The 11,543-nt window shown below is 46.7% G+C and overlaps 1 non-coding gene across 1 annotated transcript; it reads right to left on the bottom strand.

Moving 5' to 3' along the window:
- Positions 1–1,278: 1,278 nt before the first annotated feature.
- TRNAA-AGC (transfer RNA alanine (anticodon AGC)) lies at positions 1,279–1,350 on the bottom strand. The gene has a single exon. It is a non-coding gene; the product is annotated as a tRNA-Ala (tRNA).
- Positions 1,351–11,543: the final 10,193 nt, after the last annotated feature.

Raw genomic sequence — 11,543 nt, 5'->3', positions numbered from 1 at the left:
ACCAAGCCAATAGAGAAGACTCTCTCTTTGTCTCTGCCTCTCTTTCTCTCCTTTCACTTTGCAAGTTGATTTCCACCAGTGTTCATAGCCAGAGTTAAAAGGAAAATGGATGAGCCAAGAGAGAGTGACGGTTTTCTTCCTCTTTTAGGGTTAAGCATGGCTTTTTTTGTAGGAAAAGTCCAGCAGAAGCTCATTTGAATATTAGGCCACACCCCTGACACCACCATCATTCCACACAGGGCTTTTGTGTACAAAAAGCCCAGCAGAAACTTATTTGCATATTAGGCCACACCCCCTGGCATCAAGCCAGCCGGAATTACATTCCTGCTTTAAAAAAAGTTCTGAGGCTAAGGAGAGTGTGTGGGGTGGCATTGGTTTCAGTCAGCAAAACTGCATAAAACAAAATAAGCCAGGGGGTCTCCCTTTTGAATATTATCCCATTATTGCTTTTCAAAGATTTTTGCCTTTTGGCCCATGTTGGAAATGGTTTAAGGAAGATTAAGTGAGGGGTGGGGGGAAGCAAATGAACAAGCAGTGTGCCACAGCACAAAATCAAGGCAGGACAATCCCTCAAAATTATTTTTCCAGCTGAACACCAGAAAATAATTTCTTGAGGAAAAGACCAGGAGGAAATGGAGCTGCCTTAGGAATGAACTATGTTCCCCAGACAGCATTGAGATCGGGATCTCAAAATCTTTTGGTTGTCCCCGGGCCAAAGGAAGCCCGCTTGAAGATCACAAGGGACCGGGCCTTCTCTGTAATGGCTCCATTTTGGTGGAACCAGCTGCCGGAGGAGGTAAGGGCCCTGCGGGATCTCACCCAATTCCGCAGGGCCTGTAAGACAGTCCTCTTCCGGCTGGCCCACAACTAACGGCCCTGTATACCGACTACTGAATACTGTATACTGTATACTGAACTTGTATCTGAAGCTGAATAGAGTGTAGCTCCACAACCGCTGTCTGTTTTAATGATGTATAGTTATAACAAATGTTGATTTTAATTATATATTATGAAATGTTAATTTTAAAGTGTAATTTTATATTTTTATGTTAGTTTTATATATGTTGTAAGCTGCCCTGAGCCACTCGATGGGAAGGGCGGGATATAAATCCCAGATAAATAAATAAAAATAAATAAAATAAACTAGATGAGAACATACATGAACACACAAACATGGAACTGCCTTATACTGAATCAGACTATCAAGGTCAGTATTGGTTATTCAGATGGGCAGCATCTCAGGCAGAGGTCTTTTACCTACAACCTTGTCCTTTGAACTGGAGATGCCAGGGATTGAACCTGGGACCTGCTGTGTGCTAAACAGAGGCTCTACCATTGAGCTACAGCCCCTCCCCAAGTTGGAGGTCTGTGCCTGGAGCACCCATTTTGATAAATTAAAGAAGAGCTATGGGAAGGGGGGGGGGTTTGGATTGGGACTGTGGTGCTGGGATTTATCTCTTTCTCCCTGCACCCTTCGTCCTGTGTTAAAGCACCAGCAAAGCATGGCCCCAGGGCCGGCCCTAGAATGTCTGGCAGCCTAGGCAAGGTTAACTTCTGGCACTCCCCTGTACTGATAATGTCACTGAGTCACATGGGTGGATGCCCAATTCAGTGCTCCCAGAAGGCTGGTGTCTTAGGCAGTTGCCTAGTTTGCCTAGTGGCAAGGCCGACCCGGAATGTCCAAATCGTGTATCCTTCAGGGATAGGTAGAGGATATTTCCTATTTTTCTTATTCCAAATCAAAGTTCCTTCTTTTCCAGCTTGTTCAGGGACACTGGGTAGAGTCAGCCCTCCCCCCCCAACCCTTTGTGCTGGTTTCATGCAGAGAATGCCTTTTGAAATCTGATCCAAGGCTGTCCATCATTATGCCTTGTAAACAGGGCATTTCATTTACATTCATCACCAAAACAGATCCTGGTGGGGAGCTGTGTTAGTCTGAAACAATAGAACAAAGTTGGAGACTATTAGCACCTTTAAGACTAACAAAGTTTTATTCAGAATGTGAGCTTTCATGTGTGTGCACACTTCATCAGACAAGGAAATGGGGTACAGTGAGCAGAGTGACATATAGCTGGTGGGCAGTGGTTGAGCATGCAAAGTAGTACTATTTCTGAATAAAACTTTGTTGGTCTTAAAGGTGCTACTGGACTTCAACTTTGTTCATGGGAAAATCAGAAGCTGATATTAGTCCAAGCGGTTTAATCAAACACACACCCCCCCCAAAGGCATGTAGAATAGGCAAAGTTGTCAGGTGGCTCACACTTTTTAGCTTTCATGTTGCAGGATCTGTATTCTTGCTGCACTGCTCCACTTTGCCTTTGAATTACCTCCCTGTTAGCTGCAATTAAGGGGTGCTTCTCTTTTGCACCATGGCTCACCAGTTGTAATCTCTGGGTTGCAAACTAGTCCCTTAAACCTGAGTTCGATCCCTGGCGGAAGCTGCATTTTCAGGTAGCTGGCTCGAGGTTGACTCAGCCTTCCATCCTTGGTAAAATGAGTTCCCAGCTTGCTGGGGGGAAAGTATAGATGACTGGGGAAGGCAATGGCAAACCACCCTGTAAAAAGTTCGCCTTGAAAACGTTGTGAAAGCAACGTCAGCCCAGAGTTGGAAACGACTGGTGCTTGCACAGGGGACCTTTCCTTTCCTGTATGGTTTCGAGGCAAGAGACCAACAGAGGTGGTTTGCCACTGCCTCCCTCTGTGTAGCAACCCTGGACTTCCCTGGTGGCCTCCCATCCAACCACTAACCAAGGCCAACCCTGTTTAGCTTCACAGATCTGATGAGATTGTACTAGCCTTGGCCATTGCTGGCAGAGTTTTTAAAAGGAAGTGCTAGAGGCCTCTTCAGCACACAAGAATGGTGCAATCTTGTCTCAGTTGCCACTCTGGCAGATAATTTTAAAAAGGCAAAGGTAGTCCCCTGTGCAAGCACCAGGCATTTCTGACTCTGGAGTGATGTCGCATCGTGACGTTTTCATGGCAGACTTTTTACTGGGTGGTTTGCCATTGGGTGTTTTCGCACTTACCTTTTACTGGCGCGACGACCCTCCTCACGCCGGCGGATCTGCAGTGATTTCGCACTAGAAGCGCCGGCGCAGCCCATTGCGCCGGCTACTTCCGTCGCTAAGCCAGCGCAAACGGAAACCGCCAAGAAGCAGGAAAACGTTTGCGCTGGCTTAGCGACGGAAGTAGCCGGCGCAATGGGCTGCGCCGGCGCTTCTAGTGCGAAATCACTGCAGATCCGGCGGCGTGAGGAGGGTCGTCGCGCCAGTAAAACGTAAGTGCGAAAACACCCATTGCCTTCCCCAGTCATCTACCCTTTCTCCCCAGCAAGCTGGGTACTCATTTTACCGACCTCAGAAGGATGGAAGACTGAGTCGACCTTGAGCCAGCTACCAGAACCTAGCTTCTGCTGGGATCGAACTCAGGTCATGAGCAGAGGGCTCTGACTGCAGTACTGCAGCTTTACCACTCTGTGCTACTGGGCTGCTTTATTGATGATTTATTAGAGCACAAATAGCACTGAAAAACACATGCATGAGAAACGCTGGATGCAAGGAAACAGGCAATGGCATGACAAAGATTTGCAGGTTCAGTTTGCACAGAAGAGCCATGAAATCAAAAAGGGTTTTGGGGAGGGGGATAGAAACTGCAGGAAAAGGGCAACTGGAAATCATCCCCCACAAAAAGGAGGTGGAAGAGGAGATTGGATTTATACCCTGCCCTTCACTTGAAGTCTCAGAGCATCTTACCAGCTCCTTTCTCTTCCCCTCCCCACAACAGACACCCTGTGAGGTAGGTAGGGCTGAGAGAGCTCGAACAGAAACTGTACTTGAGAGAACAGCTCTGACAGAGTTGTGACTGACCCAATGTCACTCCCGCAGTTGCAGATAAGATTCTGCACACTTCACCACCACACCAAACTGGGTCTAAATTCTAGCTGAGCAAGTGTGGCAGGAACTTATAGGAAAAGATGGAATCAGCTCCCACTCTTGCTGTGTCAGAAGTCACTGTCCAGTCCTCTCAGCCTCGAAGACTCTCACACCATTCCAAGATACTTGGCTTTTTCTAAGCGCCAAAGGATGGCTCAGAGCCCACAGGCTTTTGGCAGCAAGCAGCAGTTCTCGCAGAGCCTCTTTGAGCTGGGGTGAGCCATTTCAAGCTGTTCTTCATTTTAAAAAATCCACTCTGGCCGCCACTGTTCATTTGATTAATCTGCCCTAATGAAGTCCCTTGCATCTCATGATCTGAAAAAGCGCAAGTTAGCTGACCTCACCAGTTCCTCTGGGTTCCCAGACTGTGCTGAAATTTCTCCGCCATTTTAAGCACATCAGAGAAAAGAGCATGATGGAAGCAAGAACTTGTCCAATGAATGTCCTGGCTGGTCCAGGGCCTTGGATTCAACTCTATGCCTGATGTCAAGAAATCCACAAGTTAAATGATGCTATGTGTACAGAACAGTACTTGCAGACTGCATAACTGACGTGTAAAACATGCATAACAGAAACAGTAATCTGTCCAGATCTCATGAAAAAACCATTCACATAACTTATCTTCAGATCCTTTTTGAACTGGAGATGCCAGAGACTGAAACTGTGACTGATTCCCCACTCGCCTTGTTCTGGTCTCCTTGCTTCTTTTCCTGCCGGCACTTCTGCTGGATTTTGCACAAGCTGCCCCGGGGCAGTGAGTTGCCCCACCTCTTTTCAAGTTCTCTCTGGCAGGCAGGATCCTCTGAAAACTGGTTTCTGCCTACCGCAGGGGGAAAGAGGCAGGGCAACTTTCTGCTCCAGGGCAGCTTATGCAAAATCCAGTAGAAGCGCCGCGAGAAAAGGAGCAATGAGACCAGAACAAGGTGAGTGGGGAATCAATCTGTGACTTCCACAAGCAAGATCTGTGCTCTCCCATTGAGCCCCAGCTTCACCCTTTCTATTAAGCACATGTGAGCACTTTTAATGATGGGAACACTCCCATGAACACATGGAAGATTGAGAACAACTGTTGAAGGACTTGGTGTTGCATTACTAGATAATCCTGACGGGCAGGGGTGGAATTCTAGCAGAAGTCCTTTGCATAAGGCCACACACCCTGGATATAGCCAATCCTCCAAGAACTTACAAGGCTCTTTTTTGGAAGCTCTTGGAGGATTGGCTTCATCAGGGGTAGGCTTCCCAATCCCCAGGTCCCAGCGGGGGATCCCCTGGTTTTACAGGCTTCCCCCCTCCCCCAGCCAGCTGGCCGGCGGGGGAAGCTCCACCCCCACAGCCATTATGCACCTCCATGAACGAGTCCCATAGGGAATGATGAGGAATTGATCTGTGAGTATCAGGGGCTCTGGGGGGGGGCTGTTTTTTGAGCTATAGGTTCCAAATTTTCAGTATAGTATCTAGTGCCTCTCCCCAAAATACCTTCTAAGTTTCAAAAGAATTGGACCAGGGGGTCCAATTCTATGAGCCCCAAAAGAAGGTGCCCCTATCCTTCATGATTTCCTATGGAAGGAAGGCATTTTAAAAAGGTGTGCTGTCCCTTTAAATGTGATGGCCAGAACTCCCTTGGAGTTCAATTATGCTTGTCACATCCTGGCTCCTGGGTCCGCCCCAATGTCTCCTGGGTCCGCCCCAATGTCTCCTGGCTCCACCCCCAAAGTCTCCTGGCTCCACCCCCAAAGTCCCCAGATATTTCTTGAATTGGACTTGGCAACCCTAATCAGGGGTGTGTGGCCTGATATGCAAAGGAGCTCCTGCTAGAATTCCTCCCCAGCTGACTGGTAATGCCATTACCAATGACACACCATGAGGGTTATTTTAAAAAAAGCAAACGACTGAATAGGTGGGGCCTAGAGGAGATTTCTGTGCAAGAATTTCCTCCCCTCTGCTGTTTCTCAATCCTAGTCTGAATGAGAGTGAAGCATCAAGAAACAAGGAAGGGGCCTCCATAGCAGCTGATCGCTTATCTCTCCCTGGGCGGTCTCCATAGTGTGCTGAATGGCTGGGGATACATTCTGGAGGGAAGAGAATGTGGGTGGAATGATGCCTTTCTTCCAAAGTCACGATCTGGCTAATTTATAATGCATTGTGTGATTCTGGGACTTCAACAAGGAATCTCTGGTACACAGCCAAATGAATGAACTGAGAAAGTCTCTACTTAAGCATCAGTGCTTTTTTTCAGGCACAGAACAGGGGTGTGCAACATCAACCCTCCTAGGTTTCACCTTTCCCTATTTATAAAATAAATAATTGTCCTTTTGTGTCCCTAATTTTAGAGGGAGGGCTGTAAGAAATTGTTCAAGTTGCTTCAATTTTCATTCTTCATGGTTTAGCTGTCTCTCCTCCCAACTCATAGTAGATTCTCAGACAGCAGAATGGATCCGTCTTGTCTCTGCTGTGCAGGCGCATAAATACCTACATGTGAATGCTAAGGCCCAAATCCCAGCTGAGGTTGGCACGGTGTCATCTGTTGGAGATTCTTTCCTTCCAGGAGTTATGCTTGTCCTTCATTAGTATTGCAACTTTTCTCTGTTGTTGCTAGGGTTCTCAATTCCCAGTTGGGGGCAGGGATCCCCTGGTTTGGAGGTCCTCCCCCTGCATCAGGGTTATCAGAAAAAGGGTGGGGAATGTCTACTGAGCATTTCATTATACCTTAGGGAGATTGGTCCCCATAGAGTATGGTCCTCATAAAGTATAATTGAAAATTGATCTGTGCATATCTGGGGCTCCGGGAAAGCTGTTTTTTGAACTAGAGGCACCAAATTTTCAGCTTAGCATCTGGTGCCTCTCCTCAGAAACCTCCCAACATTGCAAAAAGATTGGAAGGTGCTCCCATTTTCCAATATTTCCAATAAAGGGAAGGCATTTAAAAGGAGCATGGTCCCTCTAAATATGATGGCCAGAACTCCCTTTGTAGTTCAGTTGTGCTTGTCACACCCTTGCTCCTGGCTCCACCCCCAAAGTCTCCTGGCTCCGCCCCCAAAGTCCCCAGATATTTCTTGAGTCAGACCTGGCAACTCTAGTTGTTGCATTCGCTTGGTGAAATGGCTTTGCAGAGCAAATTCACAGAGACCTTTCTATGGCAAGGTGCAGGAAGCGTTATAAGATTCCTGCACATCTTTAAAATTGAAATTGACTGACTGTATTCTGGACCGGGTGTAGGAGGAGTTGTAAGATGACATTGTTCTTGCACATTTTTGAAAACTGAGTGATTGTATTTAGTATTCATCTGGGTATTCAGCACAAACAGTCTCTCTGTGAACCTGATGATCCCGTTCAGATAGCATGGCTACTATCCAGTGATAGACCTTGATCTTTATACATTTGTCCACCCTCTTTCAAATACACCCAGGGCTTTTTTTTTGACCAGGAACCCACAGGAATGCAGTTCCGGCTGGTTTGGTGTCAGTGGGTGTGGCCTATATGCAAATGAGCTCTTGCTGGGCTTTTCCCACAAAAAGCCCTGTGTGAACCAATGGTGATGTCAGGGGTTGTGGCCTAATATGCAAATGAGTTCCTGCTGGACTTTTTCTACCAAAAAAAGCCCTGCGTACACCTACACTAACTGAAAGGGGGTTGGAAGCATTGTAAAATGCCATCATTCCTGCCTGTCACTGAAAACCAAGACTGAATGATTCTGGACTGGGTATTCTGCAAAGGGAGAGGCATTCTCCCTGTGAAGCCGAAGATCCCATTCAGATCCTATGCCTACTATCCAGTGAGAGGCCTTGCTCTTTATACGTGTTCATCTCTCTTTTAAGTCCATCTTTGCTAACTGCCAGCACCACATTTGGTATCAGTAAATTCCACAGATCAAGCTACTCAATGTGTGAAGACTCCCCAGCCCTCTTAAATCTATGGCCCACCAATTTCATAGATGACCCCAGATTCTAGGACAATGATGTTTTTCAATTAGATCCAAAAGAACCACCCCTTGTAAAGTAAACCACAGCATGTGGTAACCAAGCATCTTTAACAGTGGAAGGGGAGGGTCCTTGCAGATACTCTACTATCGTAGCAAACAATGTATATGCAAATACTTCACACAGATTTCACTTAGAGTAGCCATCTACAGAAGACCAAAGAAGGTGACGAGCCCTCAAGTAAGAGGGCAAAAAATCTGAGAGGGGCAAACTTTGCATATCTTTGTTTGTTTATTTTATTACGTTAAATTTCTATCCCACCCTCTCCGCAAGTGGGCTCAGGGCCGGGCGGCTAACAATCAGTTCTATAATACAATTTAAAATCAATAAAATACAATTTAAAACATTTTGTGGTGCTATAAAACTTTAATATTTATGTTCATAAACACAAATTTCGTACAGTTATCCTAGTTTAAACAGGAATACTATTCACCATAGCACCAGCTCTGTCTACTATCCAGATGCTAAGTGTTGGTAGGGAGCATTTCTAAGCCCTTGCTTTCCCTTTTTTTTATAGCTCACCTCCCTTTAATTCACTTCAAACAGCCCAGTTAGCTTTAGCAGCTTTTTGGCAAGCTGTAGGTAGCTCCAGGAACTCAACGGCTGGTCAGGAATCAAGCCTTTTCAATCTCTTTCACTGATTTTCTTGGATAGAAACAGAAGCGAGACGTTACAGAGGGCAGGTCTCAAAAATGGGACATGGAGGATTAAACTTTAAAGAAAAGAGGACAGGCCAAAAAAAAGTCTGTCCTCTAAAAAAGTGGACATCTGGTCAGTGGCCATCTTAATTGGAGTCCACTGAGGCTGTGTGAAGTGGTCACACAGTAACTTTTTGCTTCTAGGTGGGGCTTGGAGTTCTCCTGGATTTATAACTGGTCTCCAGACTACAGAGAGGTCAGTTTTAGGGCTGCATAGCTCCTGGGCAGGGTGGAGGTTCTCCTGCTTTGGAAGTCCCCAACCCACGGGCCCACAGTGGATCCCCTCCTGACATCACTGGTGCGATGACATCACTCGCAAGTGACATTGCACCAGCAACATCATGCACTGGCCACTCCAGGAGCTTCTGAGAAAACTCTATTGTTTTCCCGGATGCTCCAGCAATTTGGTACCAAAGAGTTTTCCTCCCAAATTGATAGAGTGTCTGGGAAAACCATAGAGTTTTCCCGGAAGCTCCTATAGTGGTCAGAATGTGATGTCACCGGCACAATGATGTCACTTGTGAGTGACGTTATTGCACTGTGTGTGCATAGTGTGCACAAAAAAAGTCCCCCACTGGAGGCTGCAGGGAACTTGGGCAACCCTAGTCAGTTCCCTTGGAGGCAGTATTGCCAATGCTGGGTTGGGAAATTCCTGCAGATTTGGGAGTGGAGTGTAGGGAGGGCAGAGTTTGGGGACTGGAAAGACTTCAGCAGGGTGTAATGCCATAAAGTTCATTCTCCAAAGCATCCATTTTGTCTGGGGAGCTGATCTCTGTAGTGTGGATATGAGGTGTAATTCTGGGAGATCTCCAGGCCCCATTTGGAAGTTGTCTAAGCAAACTAAGGGATGATGGAGTATAGGTATAGAGTAGTGAAAACCCAGCCAAAGCAATATATACAAGACAGCTACTACACCCATGGCGGACTGGAAATGTTGTTGTCTACAGGATAAATTTACAAGGCAGTGCTTCCAGAAGAAAAGGAAGTTCTGCAACTGAGAGTGACTTTGAAGATTACGAAAAAGTACTACATTCCGGAGAGTGCATCATCACTGGGTCCTTATGGGTGACATCTTGTCTGTGAATTTTGAACAAGAATTTTGAGACTTGTTTCTCAAGGCAGTGAGAGTTGACTTCTTTGTCTATGGAACTGTAAATGAACTGAATGTACCCTTAAAGTTTAATGTCACTGTGTTGTTGAACCTTGTGATATTATGCTGTTGTTGTGTATAGGTATGGAATGAGATGAAATTGTCATTAATTTATTGAAGCTGAACATAATGTAAAAATTATGCAGGAATAGATATTGTTACATTATCGTGCTGCTGAATAAGAGAGATTTGAAAATTTTACACGGAGGTGCATATTGTGATTTTCACCCATTTGGAAGTTGGCAGTCTTACCAAAAGAAAATGGCTACTTTGGGTGAAATCCTTCCCTACTCTCCCCCCTCCATAGTAGCCTTCCCAAGCCTCCCGCCCTGGCGGGAGAATACTGGATTTTCAGCCTCTTTTCCCGCTTTCCATAACTCTGGAAGCGGGGGGAGGAGGGGGGGAATGGCGCCAAGGAGCATTTGCGTCGTCCGGGGAGGAGGTGCTGAGCCTGGCAAGGGAAATCTTGAGAAGGGAGGCTGGCTCGCCAGCGAGCGGGTGGAGGTGGCTGCCGAACGCAGGCGGGTCTTGACGGACTCCAATGCCCGATGCTTCTCCTCCTCCCTTCCCTTCCCACCCAGCCCCGTTGCAGCAGCCGTTCTTCCTTTTCGCAAGCTGCTTCCCGCGCCCAGTCAGCTGGCTGGGGGGGGGGGGGAGGAGAGAAGCCCCGCCTGCAAAGGACCATGTGCCTTTGCACCTCCGGAGGCTTGATTTCAAGGCTCCACTTTGGGATGGTGTGACTGCTGCTGTAAAGAAGCTGGCAGCAACTCGTGAGTAGAAAGGCCAGTCCCTCGCTTCAGTTGCCAGAAAGGGGGGGGGGGGAGGGAGGAGGAGAGGGAAACGTCTTCATTATTCCCTATGTGGAGATCAATTCTCATAGGGTATAATGGGGAATTAATCTGGAGGTTTTGGGGGCTCTGGGGGAGCTGTTTTTTGAGGTAGAGGCACCAAATTTTCAATATAGTATCTAGTGCCTCTCCCCAAAGTACCCTCCAAGTTTCAAAACGATTGGACCAGGGGGTCCAATTCTATGAGCCCCAAAAGAAGGTGCCCCTATTCTTTGTTATTTCCTATAGAAGGAAGACATTTTAAAAAGTGTGCTGTCCCTTTAAATGTGATGGCCAGAACTCTCTTGGAGTTCAATTATGCTTGTCACACCCTTGTTCTTGGCTCCGCCCCAATGTCTCCTGGCTCCACCCCCAAAGTCTCCTGGCTCCTCCCCCAAAGTCCCCAGATATTTCTTGAATTGGACTTGGCAACCCTACTCCATAGGCCTAGCTCCCAAATTTCTAGGAATTTCCACAGCCAGCTTGGGAAGTTCTTTACCAGCATCAGGCTTACATTAGGCCACCCTGAGCCATATTCATGATACATTCTGGAACTGGTTGGAGCTCTAACCTGCTTTTAAAAGGCTGAATGCATTGCAGCTAAAAAAGAAAATCTAAAATTTGCTATATTCATGTGGGCAGCCGTGTTGGTCTGAAGCAACAGAACGAAGTTTGAGTCCAGCAGCATCATTGAGACCAACGAAGCGCACAAAAGCTTATACCCAGAATTAAACTTTGTTGGTCTTAAAGGTACCACTGGACTCAAAATCTGTTCTAAAATCTGTGATGCTTTTGGAGACTCCATACGAGAGCCATGATTACACAGAACATTATGTACCCTTGCACTGTTTGCGTTCTCACACCAAACCATCTGCTGTCTGCGTGCAGTTCTCAACTTCTCGCACTAACATCTGTATTTGTGCAGTATTTTAACCCTTTCATGCCAAACCGCATGTATT

Source organism: Heteronotia binoei, chromosome 12 (assembly GCF_032191835.1).
Source record: "Heteronotia binoei isolate CCM8104 ecotype False Entrance Well chromosome 12, APGP_CSIRO_Hbin_v1, whole genome shotgun sequence".
Taxonomy (NCBI): Eukaryota; Metazoa; Chordata; class Lepidosauria; order Squamata; family Gekkonidae; genus Heteronotia; species Heteronotia binoei.
This window is presented reverse-complemented; position numbering and strand designations above follow the sequence as displayed.